Genomic DNA, 17,232 nt, shown 5'->3' on the forward strand with positions numbered 1-17,232 from the left:
CCAGACGATTCTACCCTGAATCGCCCAGGGGCTCGGGGGCTAAAGCATTGCGTATGCAGTCAAATGCATCACAACACTCTGTGTTGCGTTACGAAGCGGCAGTTGCCACATTCAACATGAGCAACGGCCGACCGGGGTTCAAAGGCTGGCCCGCGAAGGGCTCGAGGCTGCCTCGCGTCAAACAGAGCTAGGGGAGAAAAATACAGATGAGCCCCATGTGGCCCTCGCCCAGTCTACCCCGAAGTAGACAGGGCCATCTCAACCTTATCGTTCGATCCTAAACCTCTACCAAACCTATAGAATCTCCATCGAGGGGAGGCCAGTGGGCCACCTGGGTCGGTCTCCGGAACGACCTAGGCATCTGTTGGGTTGTAGGTAAAGGAGCAGTGGAATGTCACAAGAGGGCTATGCTGACCCCGTCACGAACGAAGGACCCAGATTCCACTCGATCATACCCGTTAGAGAGCTCACCGAGTGCGTCACTCAAGCCCAAGCGATCGAGGCAAGCGACAAAGCTCAGCCCCTCCGGTTATGAGAAATCGAGGACAGGGTAACGCACAAAACACAAACCGACCCCTACCAAGCCCAACAGGGCTCAAGGGCTCAAGACACCCTAAACTAACTGTCTCGGCTATGTGGGTTGCACCGACGCCAGGATCCGTGAGCTCTGCCTCGCCCGATCCCTAAACTAACTGCCTCGGCTGTGCGGGCTGCACCGACGCTAGGATCCATGAGCTCTGCCTCACCCGATCCCTAAACTAACTACCTCGGCTGCGTGGGCTGCACCGACGCCAGGATCCATGAGCTTCACCTCGCCTGACCCTAAACTAACTGCCTCGACTGCGTGGGCTGCACCGACGCCAGGATCTACGAGCTCTGCCTCGCCCGATCCCTAAACTAACTGCCTCGGCTATGCGGGCTACACCAAGGCCAGGATCCGCGAGCTCCGCCTCGCCCGATCCCTAAACTAACTACCTCGGCTGCGCAGGCTGCACCGATGCCAGGATCCGCGAGGTCTGCCTCGCTCGATCCCTAAACTAACTATCTCGGCTGCGCGGGCTGCACCGACGCCAGGATCCACGAGCTCCATCGCACCTGATCCCTAAACTAACTGCCTCGGCTGCGCGGGCTGTGCCGTCACCAGGACGACTCTGTCTCGACTAAAATGCACGCACACACGCCCGCTGACAAAACTCCCAGGCGATCCTGCCTGAATCGCCCGAGGGCTACACCCGTGGGTACGCTCACGCGCACCTACTGACAAAACGAAACCTCCCCCGCTGGCAACACAAAAAAACCCCAGATGATTCTGCCCGAATCGCTCGGGGGCTACACTCGTGGGTGCGCTCGCGCACACCCGCCGTCAAGATAAAAATCCCCAGATGATTCTACCTGAATCGCCCGAGGGCTCAGGGGCTCCTGTAGAGTTCATAAACCCGGGGTCCCTCATGGACCGGCTTTTCAGCAAAGGCTCAGACCAGCAGACAACGTTGCAAAACCAACGCGCAACTCTTGGGCTAGCCCAAGTGCCTAAAACGACATGCCAGAAGAACGATCCAATCTCCGATAAGAAGACCTGGCCGAGGAGGAATGGCGCCCGCTTCCGACTCCGGCCCGCCTCTCTGACCAGAGCGCTCGCTTTGGTCTCCACCCCGCCTCCGGACAGCCTCTCAGACCGGAAGGCCTAGCCAAAACACCACTTCTGACTCTGACCCGATTCTCCAACCGAGAATGCGTCAAACCTCTACTTACTGCTCTTCTCCGACTGGCGCAATCAGAGCCAACTGAGACCAACCGACCAGGGACGCCCGCTCGGTAAGGACCAGAAAACAGACGAAGAAAGTAAGACAGGGCACTCAAGTCAACCGCAATACCGAGAAACGTACCCTGTAAACCTACATGACATTACCCTGCGACCTCCCTGGCATAACAGAGCCCAAGCAGTGTTGTAGGCGCCGATATTTTTCCCTAGAGTGTTGTGGGCGCCATCAACTCCCATACCAGACAAACACGGTAAGGCTCTCCCACATGCCTCTGGGCATCAACAGTATTGTGGGCATCGACATTTACCGTACCAAACGAACATGGTAAAACCCCTTGCATGCCTCTAGATATCAACAGTATGGCAGGCACCGACGTCTGCCATACCTAAAGAAGACAACGCAACCTCCCACGTGCATCTGACATTCAACAGTATTGTGGGCGCCTACCATCATCTTGTACCCGCCGACGTATGCAGCAAGACTTAGAAGCGTACGTACTCTCTCCCTCTCACTTGTAAGGCCATCCTCTTCATCTATAAAAGGGGATGCGCTCTCTCCCAAAAGATAATTCATTCAGATCGATCAGTTCATCTACGTTGATTCACCCTCTGTAACTTTAGACACTCTAAAGTTATACCGAGCACACGTTCGAACACTTAGCACATAACGGGGCTCCCGTCACTCGCGGCCTTTCAGACCAGAGTCTGACCGGACCTCTTGTACCCCCCATCTTTCTCCTTCTCGTTTGTAACCCCACTATAAACTTCGAGCACCTAGGCTCAGGAATAAAGTCACCGACTGACTCAAAACTGGATGTAGAGTACGTTGCCTGAACCAGTATAAACCCTGTGTCATTGAGTGCTAGGCCACCTCCGATCATAACGTACAACAAAACTACAAATATTTACATATTGGTCACTTTCTGCACCGACACCCTCCATCCGAAAATGAATGCAATTCTAGCACAAGTATCAAGTTAAAGTATCTCAAGTTTGACCAATTATACATAAAAATATAAATAGTTACAACATCAAATAATAAGTATCAGTAGATTTGTCATGAGATATATTTTCATAATATATTTATTTGGTGTAAAAAATATTAATACTTTTATTTATATATTTAGTCCAACTTTAAGCACTTTAACGGGGAATGTATCTGGAATTGCAATCTTTTCGGGCCAGAGGTAGTATACTTGTGTACGAGAAATTTGGCCAAGAGACCATTTTTGTTTTGTTTTGTTTGACTTAAATTGTCCCGGTTAACAGTTAGCTAGGCTACAACTGAACTTTCTGACAAACAGTGGGTGCGAGTGTTATTTCCCTCATCTTTTTTCCCCTGGACAGTACACGACAACAAACGTGCGTCTCATCGCCACAATTTGCATGCGCATGTCCCTGTGGAAAATAATTGGAACAACTTATTTTTTCCAAAGTCAGAATATTAATTTGGCGGAAACATGTCGTTTGCTGTCGTTTTAAATTTAAACGCCAAATGAAAGGCTACCAAACAGTACTGGCTCCGTTCGCGTGTCCTTAAACTCAGCTTGATCCGTTTCTTTTTTCATCCAGAACGGTGTTTTCCTCTCACAAATTCCTCCAAAATTCCTCCAAATCATCTAAATTCCTCCAGAACTATACCATCCGAACGGAGGAGCGTTCTATTCTATATAAACTCTAGCTCGAAGGCCGGATGGTAAGCAAGCAATGCAAGGAAGCGTACATGGACTGAACTACTTATAGAAGGCGATCGATATGATTAGCAGCGATGCGATCCTCCAGTGAACAAGGAGGTTCACTCAAAACGCTTCATTGCATAATATGCATGCACAAGCAGCTCGTGCTTATTAGTCGTCCGATCCCTAGTCCCTAGCTGCTCCATTCCCGGTTCCCTAGCAATGGAGACGACCTCCTCCTGCAGCTGGCTCGTCCTCTGTCTCTCACTCGCACTCGTCGCAGCGTCGTCATCATTCTTCCTGTTTCGCCACCGCCGCCATGGCCGTGGGAGTCAGCTCCCTCCCGGCCCACCGACCGTGCTCTTCCTGGCGAACACTACGGGATGCAGTCGTTTCGCCGAGTGCCAGGGGCACTCGGCAATGGCCCAAAAACACTCGGTAACTGCTTTGCCGAGTGTAACACTCGACATACAACACACGGTATCTTTTTGTCGGCAAACATCTATTTGTCGAGTGCTTTTTGTCGGGCACTCGGCAAAGCCTTTGCCGAGTGCCGTAAAAGCACTCGGCAAAGATTTACACTCGGCAAAATGAAAATGCGAAAAACCCAAAAATAATAGCAAAATTTTTCAATTTTTTTTGGGGGAGGCCGTCAAAAGCCAACGCCCGCCCGTCTTCATCGAAGTCGGTGTATTTTTTGCGCTAAATTCGCAACTAACACGGCCGGCGGGATTCGAACTCACGACCTCTTCCTCGCGTGTCTCCTGCTCTACCACTGCACTATATTGTCGCTTGTGTCTAGATTCCGTTATCTATCCTCATATATCATACTAAATCGAGAGTAAATTGCTTATTTGAGACCCTAAACGAATTCAAATCAAAAAGTGGTCAACTATAAAGTTTCGTAACTTTTCGAGATCTACAATTTTCATTTAGGAAGTTTTTCCATCCGAGGTCGTTTGAAAAATTCGAATTTCAAATTTGAGAGATTCAAACGAAGTTTTGCATGATAAGATGATTTCAAATAAAAAAGTTGTCAACTACATAGTTTCATAACTTTTGGAGATCTGCAATTTTCATTTAGGAAGTTTTTCCATTCGAGGTCTTTTGAAAAATTCAAATTTTCAAATTCAAACGTCGTTTTTGCATGACAAGATGATTTCAAATCAAAATGTTGCCAACTATAAAATTTCATAACTTCTCAAGATCTACAAAGTTTATTTTGGTCATTTGTTCATCCGACATAGTGGTAGTAACATTGTTCACAAATCTTATATCTCTCTCTTCTACTTTTATGAAACTAATATGAGAAATATGAGAGATGTAGATTTTATGAACAACGTTATTGTCGCTTTGTCAAATGAAGAAATGATCAAAAGAAATTTTGTAGATCTTGAGAAGTTATACAACTTTGTAGTTGAAAAGTTTTTCATTTGAATTCATTTAGGGCCTCAAAAATTGCTTTGAAAAACTGATTTGTCGAGGGCAAAAAAAAGCACATGGCAAAATGCCTCTTTGCCGAGTGCCAAAACAAAGGCACTCGGCAAAATACATCTTTGCCGAGTGCCAGAAAAAAGACACTCGGCAAAGACGCATTTTGCCGTGTGCCGAAAAATAGCACACGGTAAAATACATCTTTGCCGAGTGCCAGAAAAAGGCACTCGACAAAGACGCATTTTGTCGAGTATTTTTTTTTTGCCGAGTGTATTTTATTTGGCACTCGACAAAGACCGTCTTTGCCGAGTGCCCAATAAAATACACTCGGCAAAGCATCCGGCACTCGGCAATGTGTCGGTTTCCGGTAGTGGAAGTGGCTGCCACTGCTACGGTCCATGAACGACCTCAGCTCGCTCCTCCGCGACCTGCACATGCGCTATGGACCCATCATCTCCATCTGGCTCATCTTCCGCACCTTCATCTTCGTCGTCGACCGCGGCATCGCGCACCGCATGCGGGTCCAGAGCGGCGCCACCTTCGCTAGCAGGCCGCTGACCTTCGAGCCCCGGTGCCTGTTCACGTCAGGCGAAACCACCTTTTCTCCGTACGGCAACTACTGGCGCCACGTTCGTCGGAACCTCGCCACAGTGGAACTCAGCCCTGCCCGAGCCAGGCTTCTTGCACCGGTGAGGCGGTCGGTGTGCGATGAACTCGTCCATGTCCTCCGCGTCACCGGCTACAGCGGGGATGATGCCGTGGTGGTACTGAGGCCGCTCCTCCGGCGCGCCATGCTCAAGCTACTCGTGCATAAGTGCTTCGGCGTGCACCTCGGACGGGAGGCGGTGGATGAGGTCTAGGAGCTGCAGCGCCAGATGCTCCACTCCCTGGCCATGTTCCCGGTCCTCGGCATCTTCCCGTGGTCACCAAGAGGCTCTTCCGCAACCGGTGGGCGCACTACTGGAGACGGTCTTTTTACCGAGGGCCTGAAGCCCTCGGCAAAGGCCCATTAACCCTCGGCAAAGGCTTTGCCGAGGACGGCCCTCGGCAAAGAGCTCTTGGGGAATTTTGAGTCGGCGAAGAGGGTCTTTGTCGAGGGCCCTTTATCGGGCACTCGGCAAAGCCTTTGCCGAGGGCTGGAGCGGCACTCGGCCAAGAAAAGCAGCCATCACGGCGCCGGCGCCTGGGTCGGAGTCTTTGCCGAGGGCCGTCTCCGAGGGCCCTCGGCAAAGAATTATTATTTTTTTAAAAAAAAATCTTTGCCGAGGGCCTCCAACGATGGCCCTCGGCAAAGAAATGTGCAAAATTTTTCCAAAAAAATCTTTGCCGAGGGCAATGGGACGGTCCTCGGCAAAGAATTATTCTTTTCTTTTTTTTGAAAAATCTTTGCCAAGGGCTTCCCCGCAGGCCCTCGGCAAAGAAATTTTATTTTTTTTAAAAAAGTCTTTGCCGAGGGCCTCCCACCATGGCCCTCAGCAAAGAAATGTTCCAGAATTTTTCCAATGAATCTTTGCCGTGGGCAATGGGACGGCCCTCGGCAAATGACCCTTCTTTGCCGAGGGCCTTGGTCATTGCCCTCGACAAAGAGGCAGAAATTTAAATTTTGTTTTTGTTTTTGCATTCCATCGACACAAGCATTTCATATATATATATATATATCAACCATCACATATATATATCACACAGAACCCATTTTCTCACAATATATCACAACCATAATTGTGAATCACAAATCACAATATATTACAACGACAAGTCACATGTTCATCATCATTCACATGTTTATTACGACAAGTTCATGAAATTCAAGCACAAGTCAGAACCATAAACCACAAATATTACAATAAAGTCCAACCACATCACCTAGCACTAGTCCTCATCAAGGTAGCCTATGAGACGGTGGTGAAGGAAAGGCGGGATCACCCGGTGACGCACTACCAAATTGATTAGAACCCGCGGACGGAGGCTACACAAAGGAGCAGAGATTGCATGTGTGAGTAATCCGGAAAAACAGTTTTGGAACTTAGAGATTACATCTAGTAATCTAGGAATACAAAAAGATTAGACTCAATTGAAAATTTCGGCAGCACCTCCCCTACACGGGGAGGTTTCCAAAACCTGCAAGAAACAACGGCACGAATGCCGACATCCACAACGGCATGAACGTCGACATCCACAACGGCACGAAGGCTGACATACATGCAAAGCACAAGTGAAAAGTAAACTTTCATACTTATAGGAGTAGCTACAGGAGTAGGAGGTAGAGGAGCTAAAAACTACACAGGTACACCCAATGCTTGCCCAAGACTTTGCATGATCACCATCATCTCCGCCATCTGCTTCTGCGCGGCCTCGAACGCGACCTGCTGGGCCTGCAGCTGTGCGGTCAGTTCCGCGTTCTGCTCTTGACTTTGCCTTTTTGTTTCTTACAGCTCGGCCTACAATATTTCACTCCAATATATCAGTAATACAAATCTAATTTAGGTGTGTAAATATCAATGTACGACGAGTAAAATAGAAATTACCTGGAGTGTCTGGACCTGCTGCAGTGCTAGAGAAGGTCGTCAGCGTATGGGCTGGCTAGAGCTCGTGCTCCGTGCTCGGATAACGTCGAGGGAGGGAACAGTGGTGGAGTCGATGGCGCCGTCTGCAATCCACAGCCGCCCGTGCTTCTTGCCTCCTCCGAGCCTCATGATCGTCTCTACATGAATGGGCTCAGTGCGCACATTGTAATCTTCCCCATAGATCTCTCTTACCGAGGACGTGTACTCTTGGACTTTAGTGTATACGTTCAGGTCGGAGTACACCTGGGGCGGGGCAGCCGGGTTGAAGGAGACAGAGGACGATGCCCTACCCATGTGGGACATAGCCCACGCAGAGAACTCCGAGACCTCCTCGCCTAGGTGCGCAGCCTCCTGCGAGGAAGACGGGAAGATGGTGAGAAATCAAGCAGAATTGAGCATCAAAATAAATGAAAGAAATCACTTACGTATGCTTGTTTGTATCTGGGGAGGCTGCGGCTGCCTTGATGGTGAGTTGGACCTTTCCTCATCAGACGCTGTTCTCGCAGCCTCTTGTGCATGCCAACAAAGTCCTGTGATAACCACTTGTCCACGATCATGGCCCAGCACTCAGGATACGATCGGCACCACCAAGGAATCACCTACAAGTCATCGAGTATTTGACATATAAGAAGATGAAATTGAACCTACTTAATATCAAAACGAATCATTATGAATGTTATTCGCCTACTTCAAGGTACTGGTCCCGGGTCAGCGTAATTAGTCTTGCTTGAGGCTTGGAGAGGGACTGCTTAAGTACCGACCTATAGTAGTCTATGTGGGCTTGGACACGCCCATGGTGGTGCATCTCAGTGACGTACTTCCTATAAGCTACGGCAGCCGCCCAATCTGCCTGGGCCTCAAGTCCTTCTTCGGCCTTGAAAATTTTCTGCATACAAAACCGATGTATCCATTCATTATTTCAATAAAACATTTAACCAATGAATGAGTTGTATTAAGCAATGTTGTGCGAGAGAAACTTACCCAAAACTCTGCCAATACCCGCTCCTGCTTGTTGCGGTAAGTGTCATCTGTGACCAGCGCGTACCTGTCCCGGTTGGAGGCCGGCTCCCGCACCACCGGCTCTTCAGACAGTTGCACAATGCCAGGGTACCATTTCCTACACAAAACACCAAGGATGCTCACGGGGGTGCGTGCTAGAGTACCTGACAAAACCAACCAGGCCCTGCACAAGTGATTAAGAAAATTTGTTAATTTCTCTTATGATTTCCAACATATCTTATGAAGTAGTTGTGATAACATCTATAGTTACTTACCTCTTTGCCATAGGCCAAATCACTGGGCGGTTGTGAGGAAGCGGAACCGGAGGGAGGCTCGTGGGACCTCGCTCGTAGGGAGTACAAGTAGCAGTACCCCCTCCATCGCCCTCGAGCCCCTCGCCTCCCTCACCCTCGAGCGCCTCGCCTCCCTCGCCCTCGAGCGCCTCGCCTCCCTCGCCCATCTACTGACCCCTCTCGTCCTCCGATGAGGATGTGGCCGTGGCCATCACGTGCTCCTCCTCCAGCACCTCATCACGTGGCGAGGGAGGAGACCGCTGCCTCATGCGGCTGCTGCCCCTAGTCCTCCTCTCATCACCTCATATGGACGCTGCCCCGGACGACAACCCCTCACCTTGAAGGAGAGGGCGGTCTCTCCCGTAAACCAAGGGTGTGTCATGGCGTGGACGTCTGCTCGCCATCTTTGTTCAATCACCTACAATCACAAAGAATGAACAAGACTAATTAGTACATATATTAGAAATAGATTCAAAATATATAAACAAAACACAAATTAAAAAAAACATAGTATTACATGTACTAGGAATAATCTTCATGATTGGGATCATAGGTCTCATCATCACTGTCAAAATTGTCCAAATGGGCAACACTATCTAAAGGTTCTATGTTGTCATCGTAGTCATTGCCTAGAAGTAATCGCTCAAGCATTGCTATGTCCTTGGCATTTACCACCACATCTCCATCGACCTCGCCATCAACCATTTCGTTGTCTACTTCCATTTCGATTGCTTCGGGTAAGACTATCTCAAACGTGCCTGGTAGCCCATCTTCTTGATAGAACTGTCCATCATATGTGTTTGCGTTGAAGTTGTAATCATCATCGTTTGGGGCAGGTAGTTTACCGTGTGGAGATACCTGGTGCACAATAGCCCAACCCTTAAGATCCTCTTTGTCTTGGTTGACGTATCGAGTATAATACACTTGCATGGCCTGTTGAGCCGCAATGTAGACATCTTTTCTAGGATAGATGGAATCTTCTCGAATCTTGACTAGCCCAAGATGAGGGGTTCGTCTCATTGATCGAGGATTAAACTAGTGGCATTTGAACATGATAGGTTTAAGAGGTTTGTCTCCATGAAATGAGAGTTCATAGATTTCCTCAACTCTACCATGATAGTCGAGGCCATCAGTGCTAGTGTACAAACTCCGCTATTTGTGGTTTTTCGTTTGGGCCGAATCTGCTCATAACTTGTTGTGTGGAAGCGATATCCGTTCACGTCATAGCCGGTAAATGACTTTACCCTAATGTCACAGCCGTTTGCAACCTATTTTGACTCGTCACTCATGGATGAACCGGTCTAGGCCTACAAGGTGAAGCATGATAGATCGTTATATTAATCAAACGTATGATCACCTTGGATGATCGAACGTATGAGCTAAATTGGACATTACCTTTTGTTTGAACCAAGAAATAAAATTAGGCCTCCCCGCTCCCGCACCTCGCGAAACAAGGGTGTCTTGTTCATGCGAGGTAGGATCCCTTGATTGATGCTAGAATTCACGAACAAATTCCCTGTCCGAACGAGAATCAATGGGGTTGGATGTAGAATAGTGACGATGTATTGAAACAAGTTCGTAGAGAACTTACTTGATGAACGGCTGCACCTCGGTAAGGTTATTCAACACATATAGCATGATACTGCGCCACTCTTCATTTCCCAATAGCTTCGGGGTTGATCCACTTGCGCTGCCGAGTTGGCCTTGGAAAAGGCTGAGGGTCGATTCATTTTCGCCAGCATTATAATGAGGGAGTGGATTATGATTGCTATGAAGGTTTGGCTTGTAGTATTGCGTTGTGAAGTTTGCCACCTCCTCCCGAAGGCATGCCTCTACAATGGAAGCCTCAATTCTGGCTTTATTTGTACATTTTTTGCGAAGAGTCTTTAGACATCTCTCGATTGGATAGCACCAACGGGCCTGCACGGGCCCCCCAAACGTGCCTCGGACGGGAGGTGCACAATTAGATGTTGCATCGGCAAGAAGAAGCCGGGTGGAAAGATCTTCTCCAGCTTACAGAGCAACACATGTGCCACTTTTTCCAAGTCCTGAGCGACGGTCCGAGATATCTCCTTGGCACAAAGCTGGTGAAAGAAAAAGCTCAACTCTGCCAGCACTAGCCAAACATGCTCAGGGACATAGCCTCGGACCATCGCCAGAAGAAGCTGCTCAATCCATATGTGGTAGTCATGACTCTTCATCCCGTTAACTCGCAGAGTGCCTAAGTTCACTCCCCTACTAAGATTCGCTGCATATCCATCTAGGAACATTAACGTCTGGATCCATTTTAGTACTTCCCTCCTTTGATCGATTTGCAAGATGAAATTGACCTTAGGCCTTTTTCAGTTCTTGTTTTGGCCACTAGGAGGCTGCATCGCTTGATTCGATCTATCGCACAACATCGCTAGGTCCACTCTAGCCTTAACGTTGTCCTTAGACTTGTCAGTGTCCATGAGAGTTCCCCAAAGTGCCTCGGCGATATTCTTTTCAGTGTGCATTACATCAATATTATGTGGCAGAAGAAGGTCATCGAAATAGGGGAGCCTCGTCAAGCCGGACTTATGAGTCCACATATGTTCCTCACCATATCCCACAAAACCACCTTCTTCATTGGGCACGAGAGCATCTATCTGAGCACGAACCTCGGCACAGTCCTCAAGTGCGGTTTAGGGTCTGTCACTTTGACACCTTTCGTAAAGCTCTTGATGTCTTCTCTGAATTCATGGTCTAGAGGGAGGAACTGACAATGCTGGTCGAACGACGAATACTTGCCACCCTTCTTCAACCAAATGAACCTCACAGCTTCCTTGCATATTGGGCATGGGAACTTCCCATGAACACACCAGGCGGCAAATAACCCATATGCCAGGAAGTCATGCAGGGAGTAGTGGTACCAAACGTGCATTTTGAAGCTTGTCTTTATAGCTCGGTCGTATGTCCATACCCCCTTCTCCCAAGCGTGGATCAATTCATCAATCACATGCTCCATGAACACACCCATATTACTCCCCGGGTGTCCAAAAATTATCAACGACAAGAATACGTTATGCCGTTGAAAGGAGATGCCGGGAGGGAGATTGAGGGGGATAACAAAAATGGGCCAGCATGTGTATGGGGCAGTCATCATTCCATAAGGATTGAACCCATCTGTTGCCAGCATGACACGTACATTATGGGTCTTAGCTACTTTGTCACGATGTTTGTCATTGAAGTACGTCCATGCTTCAGCATCAGACGGATGTACCATCTTCCTAGGATTGTACCATTTGCCATCTTTGTGCCATGTCATCTGTTTTGTAGATTCCTCGATCATGAATAGCCATTGGATCCTCAGTAGGAAAGGAAGGTGCCGTAGCACTCTCGCGGGGATCGGAAGCTGCTTTTTCTGACCATCGCCAGAGTCTACCTCTAGGTACCTAGAGGATTTACACTTCGAACAGTAATTTGCGTCCTTGTGTTCTTTCCTAAATAGGACGCACCCCTTTGGACAAACATGTATCTTGTCATAGGGCATCTTAAGCATATGAAGGAGTTTCTCTGCCTCGTACAAGTTTGTCGGCAAAGTGTGCTTCTCCGGTAGCATGGTGCCAAACACGGCCAACATCTTATCGAAGCCTTCTCGACTCAGGTTTAACTCAGCCTTCAACCCCATTACGCGTCCAACCGCATCCAGCTGAGAAATCGTTGTACGCTCATGAAGGGGTTTTTGTGCCGAGTGCAACATTTTGTAGAAGTCCTTTGCAGATTCCTCCATCTCCTCCTTCTCACGTCGTTCAGCGAAGTGAGCTTGGTGGGCATCATCTAGCATGTCTGCTACCCCGGCATCATCATCAAAAGCCTCGAGGCATGCTCTCGCCACCTTCGCTCTTATATGATCTGCTTCACCATGGTAGATCCACTGCTGGTAGCCAGGCGTATAACCATTGAACACAAGATGTCTACCCATGGTCTTCTCGTCTACCTTTCTCCTGTTGTCACATTTGCTGCAGGGACACCAAACTAGAGAATGTCCTCCTGCTCCTGGGCCAAATGCATGTTTCAAGAAACGATCTGTCCCCGTCACCCATTCATAGTCGTAGTCACTGCCACTTCTCCAGCCCGTGTACATCCACTAACGGTCCTCCATCCTTTAACATTTACATCACAGAGTATTGTGACCATCAATTGCATCTACTCAGTGTTCCTAATGTCTAATAGGTGAGGATAGGTCCTAATCCCACCCGCGGATGCGTAGATGAGGTTAGTTTCCAGGCTCCGCTCCTCTCCGAGATAGAATTTCGGCAGCACCTCCCCACTATTCTCCCAATACACGTCCTGCCAGGGAGAGTGTGTATCTAGAGAACAACAGGGAAGAGCTGCCAAAACTCGGTCTCGAACCGAAGCAGACTATGGAAACTAACCCATCTACGTATCCGCGGGCTGTCCAAAAAATGTGGATAATCCGAAACAGATACGGTCGTAGATATGCAAAGATCTGCATACCTACGACCGTATCTCTTTCGAAAGGGAGACGCCTAACTGGGTTACGTGATCTAAGACAATGATACGGGAGGAGGGCTTATTTATACCTAGGGTGGCGGTGGAGTCAGGCTAGCAGGGCAGTGGCGAGTCGGGGCAGTGACGAGGCGATGCTGTGCAGGCAGACCCGCAACACCGACGAAGAGGATCGGGGTCGCCGAGTCCCCTCTGACATGCTCTTCTCTGCAAAAGAAGAAACACAATACTATAAGTTGAAAATTTCGACAAAACCTCCCCAGTACGGGGAGGTTTCCAAAACCTACAAGAAAAACCGGCACGATGGCCGATAACCACATATCAAGGGAACAAATACGGCACGATGGCCGATAGCCAGATATATATTAATCCACCACCAACACACCACCACCTCCACCACCACGACCACACCACCACCACCACAACCACCACACTACCACCACCACCACCACCACCACCACAACCTCCACCACCACGACCACACCACCACCACCACACCACCACCACCACAACCACCACACTACCACCACGACCACGACCACGACCACACCATGACATCCACCACAACGACCATGACCACACCATGACATCCACCACAACGACCATGACCACACCACCACATCCACCACAACGACCACACCACCACCACCTCAACGAACACACTACCCTCCTTCTCCACCTCCACCTCCACCTATACCTCCACCATTGCATGCCACCACCACCTCGACCTCCACCTAGACCTCCTCCTTCACCAACATTGTACACCATGAAGCGAGGGAAGGGCATACCTGGACATCGGAGGGACGTCGGAGGCCGCGGATGGGGCGAGGGTCGCGGATAGGGCGGCGTCAGGGGGCCAGGGCGGGGCACCTCCTCCTCCTCTCTTCTCCTGTTCCCCTTCTCCTCTTCCTCCCTTTCTCCCACCTTCTGCTCGGATGGGGGCGGGCACGGCGGACAGTGTGGATGGGGTTGGCAGGTGGCGCGGGGTCCTCCTCCTTCTCCGGTGGCCGGCGGATGGAGCAGAGGTTCTCCTCCTCCTCGGGGCAGGCCGGCCGGTGGGCGTGGGCGGGCGGCGCGGCCGGGGCGGGGCACCTCCGGCGGGTTGAGGCGAGCGGCGGGGTGGGGCTCCTCCGGTGGCCTGCTCCTCCTCCCTCCTCTGGCGGCCGGGGGCCGGGGCCGCGCGGGGTGGCGGTGGCGGCCAGGCGCGCTGCGGCGGGGGGCGCGCGGGGCGCGGGGCAGCGGGGGGGGGGGCGCAGCGGCGGCGTCAAGCGTTCTGTGGGCGGGGAATTTCAGCTCTGGCCGCTTTACGGTTGGGCCCTTTGCCGAGGGCCCAGATCCAAGGCCCTCGGCAAAGATTTTTTATTTTTTTAAATATTCTTTGCCGAGGGCCATTGGTCAGGCCCTCGGCAAAGACCCCCTTTGCCGAGGGCCAGGCTAGGCCCTCGGCAAAGATTTTTATTTTTTTTGGTCTGTGGGCGAGGAATTTTGGCCGCTGGCCGATTTAGGGTTGGGCCCTTTGCCGAGGGCCATTGGCCAGGCCCTCAGCAAAGACCCCCTTTGCCGAGGGCCAGGCTAGACCCTCGGCAAAGAGTTTTTTTTGGTTTTTTGAACCCGGTTTCTTTGTGGTGCTATAATACATTATTTAAATCTCAATTTTAAAATTTGGGCCAAATTTGACTTTATTTAAATCTCAATTTTGATATAATGCACATGTGGAGATGTCTGGGTTTTAGGCATCCGACGTCACAACTTGCTTGAAACCTTCTCAAATTTTTACCACATCCTACACATGCGATAACATGACACCTCGACAAGTTTCATGATTTTTGAACTTCGTATGGATTTTATATAATTTAAAAACACTTTTCCGACAAGTTCCTCGTCATGTTACGTGAAGAAGATGCCCGAAATTTGATGCGAGTTCGTGGATAGGGACTCAACATACACCAAATACCATGAATAATATTTTTTGAATCACTAAATTGCATTATTCCATCCACCTACAGTTCAAATTTGAAATATTCGAAAAAAATCAACGAAAAGAAATAAATTAGGGAAATATATCAAAAAAAGTCAAATTTGGCCCAAATTTTAAAATTGAGATTTAAATAATGTATTATAGCACCACAAAAAAACTGGGTTCAAAAAACAAAAAAAAACTCTTTGCCTAGGGTCTAGCCTGGCCCTCGGCAAAGAATATTTAAAAAAAAATCTTTGCCGAGGGCCTGACGGCGGGCACTCGGCAAAGACTAATGCCAATGGCCGCCGTGACCCATCTGGCCATATTTGTCGAGGGCCAATTTGCCGAGGGCTAGGCCCTCGGCAAAGATTTATTTTGCCGAGGGCCTAGCTTTGCCGAGGGCTCCTAGGGGTGGCCCTCGGCAAAGACCCCCTTTGCCGAGTGCCCGAGATCTAGTCCTCGGCAAACCCAGAAGCCCTCGGCAAAGAGGACTTCTCTAGTAGTGGCGGCGTGCGTCGCGGTGCGCCAGAGGCAGGAGGAGCTCTTCGTCCCGCTGATCCATGCCACGCGCAGCGGTAATGGCGCTGGCGACGACGACACGCCGTGCTATGCTCGATCCCTCTTAGACATCCGCGTGCCCCAGGAGGGTGAGGGTCACGGCGACGACGACCGTCCCCTCACGTACGCCGAGATGACCAGCCTCTGCTGCGAACTCCTGAACGCTGCCGGCGGGGACACCACGGGGACCTTGATAGAGTGGATCATGGCCGAGCTAGTGAGCCACCCCGACATCCAGGCCAACGTCTACGCGGAGGCAAAAGCCTGCCCCCAACTTAACGACGACACCAACCTATAGGTGACCATGCCATACCTGAAGGCCGTCGTGCTCGAGGGACAACGGCTGCACCCACCTGCCCACTTTGTCCTCCCGCACGGCATGCAGGGCGACGCATAGGTCGACGGCTACTCGGTGCCCAAGGACGTCGAGCTCAACTTCATGGTTGCAGAGATTGGCCGCGACGGGAAGTTGTGGACGAGTCCGCTAGAGTTCCGCCCTGAGAGGTTTTTGGAGGGTGGCAAGGGCCATGATGTCGACATCAAGGGGATCAAGGAGATTAAGATGATGCCATTCGGCGTCGGACGCAGGATGTGCCCCGGGTACTCATTCGCTATGCGCATGGTTGAGTACTTTGTGGCGAGGCTGGTCATGGAGCTAGAGTGGTGGCCACCGGCGGTGGGGGTGAAGGTAGACATGGCAGAGGTGTTTGATTTCACTACCGTCACGAAGCATCCGCTCCGTGCTCGCATCATTCCAAGGAGTTCAAGTTACATGCAAAGGCTTTGTTTGGCACAGCTCACAGCAGCTTCCTGAGCTATTTTTTTTGCCGGACACTTATTTTCAAAACAACTTCATGTGTAAAGTTGTTTTTCTCCTCCCCTCACAGAGACAAGAGTTGAGGTGAAGCTAAAATTAGTAGCTTATTCTAGCTTTACCTTGCACAAGTGAGCCCCAGCACCTGCCCAAGTCAGATTTTCCCCTAGTCTCGTGCGCGGGTATGCCGTCGGAGCGCTTGCATCGTAGTTGGCGGAGGTCGGCGTGCGGCCGCTGGGGCTTGCCGCCGTGTGGGCGACCTGCCACCGAAGGTTGGGGCGCAGCCGTGCAGGCTCGCTGCTGCCGGAGGTCAGGGTCGGGCCGTGGCCGAGCGGGCTCGCCACCGCGTGGGACTGCGTCCGCCGGGCTTGGGGCACGACCATCAGGGCCTCTGAGGCTCGCCGCGTGAGGCCGGGGATGCCGTCGCCGGGGGAGCCGGTCGGGTGACGGAGGTGTGGAGCCGGGAACTGTGGGCGCTGCCGGGATATAGCCGGGCGAAGGAGCCAGCGCGCCGCCTCGCCGGGCTTGGATGCCGCCGCCGTGTCGTACGCGAGCGCGGGCTCCGCCGCCATGCCGTTGGCGAGAGCGGGCGCCACCGCCATGCCGTACACTAGCGCAGGCGCCGCCGCCATGCCGGGTGCTGAGTGCAGCCATCGGAGAGGAGCCCGTGGCGCGAGG

The 17,232-nt window shown here is 50.7% G+C and overlaps 1 pseudogene; it reads left to right on the top strand.

The window, feature by feature from the left end:
• The first annotated feature begins 3,530 nt into the window (after positions 1–3,530).
• Positions 3,531–16,554, top strand: LOC136454252 (cytochrome P450 89A2-like; annotated as a pseudogene).
• The last annotated feature ends 678 nt before the right edge of the window (positions 16,555–17,232 follow it).

Source organism: Miscanthus floridulus, chromosome 5 (assembly GCF_019320115.1).
Source record: "Miscanthus floridulus cultivar M001 chromosome 5, ASM1932011v1, whole genome shotgun sequence".
Taxonomy (NCBI): Eukaryota; Viridiplantae; Streptophyta; class Magnoliopsida; order Poales; family Poaceae; genus Miscanthus; species Miscanthus floridulus.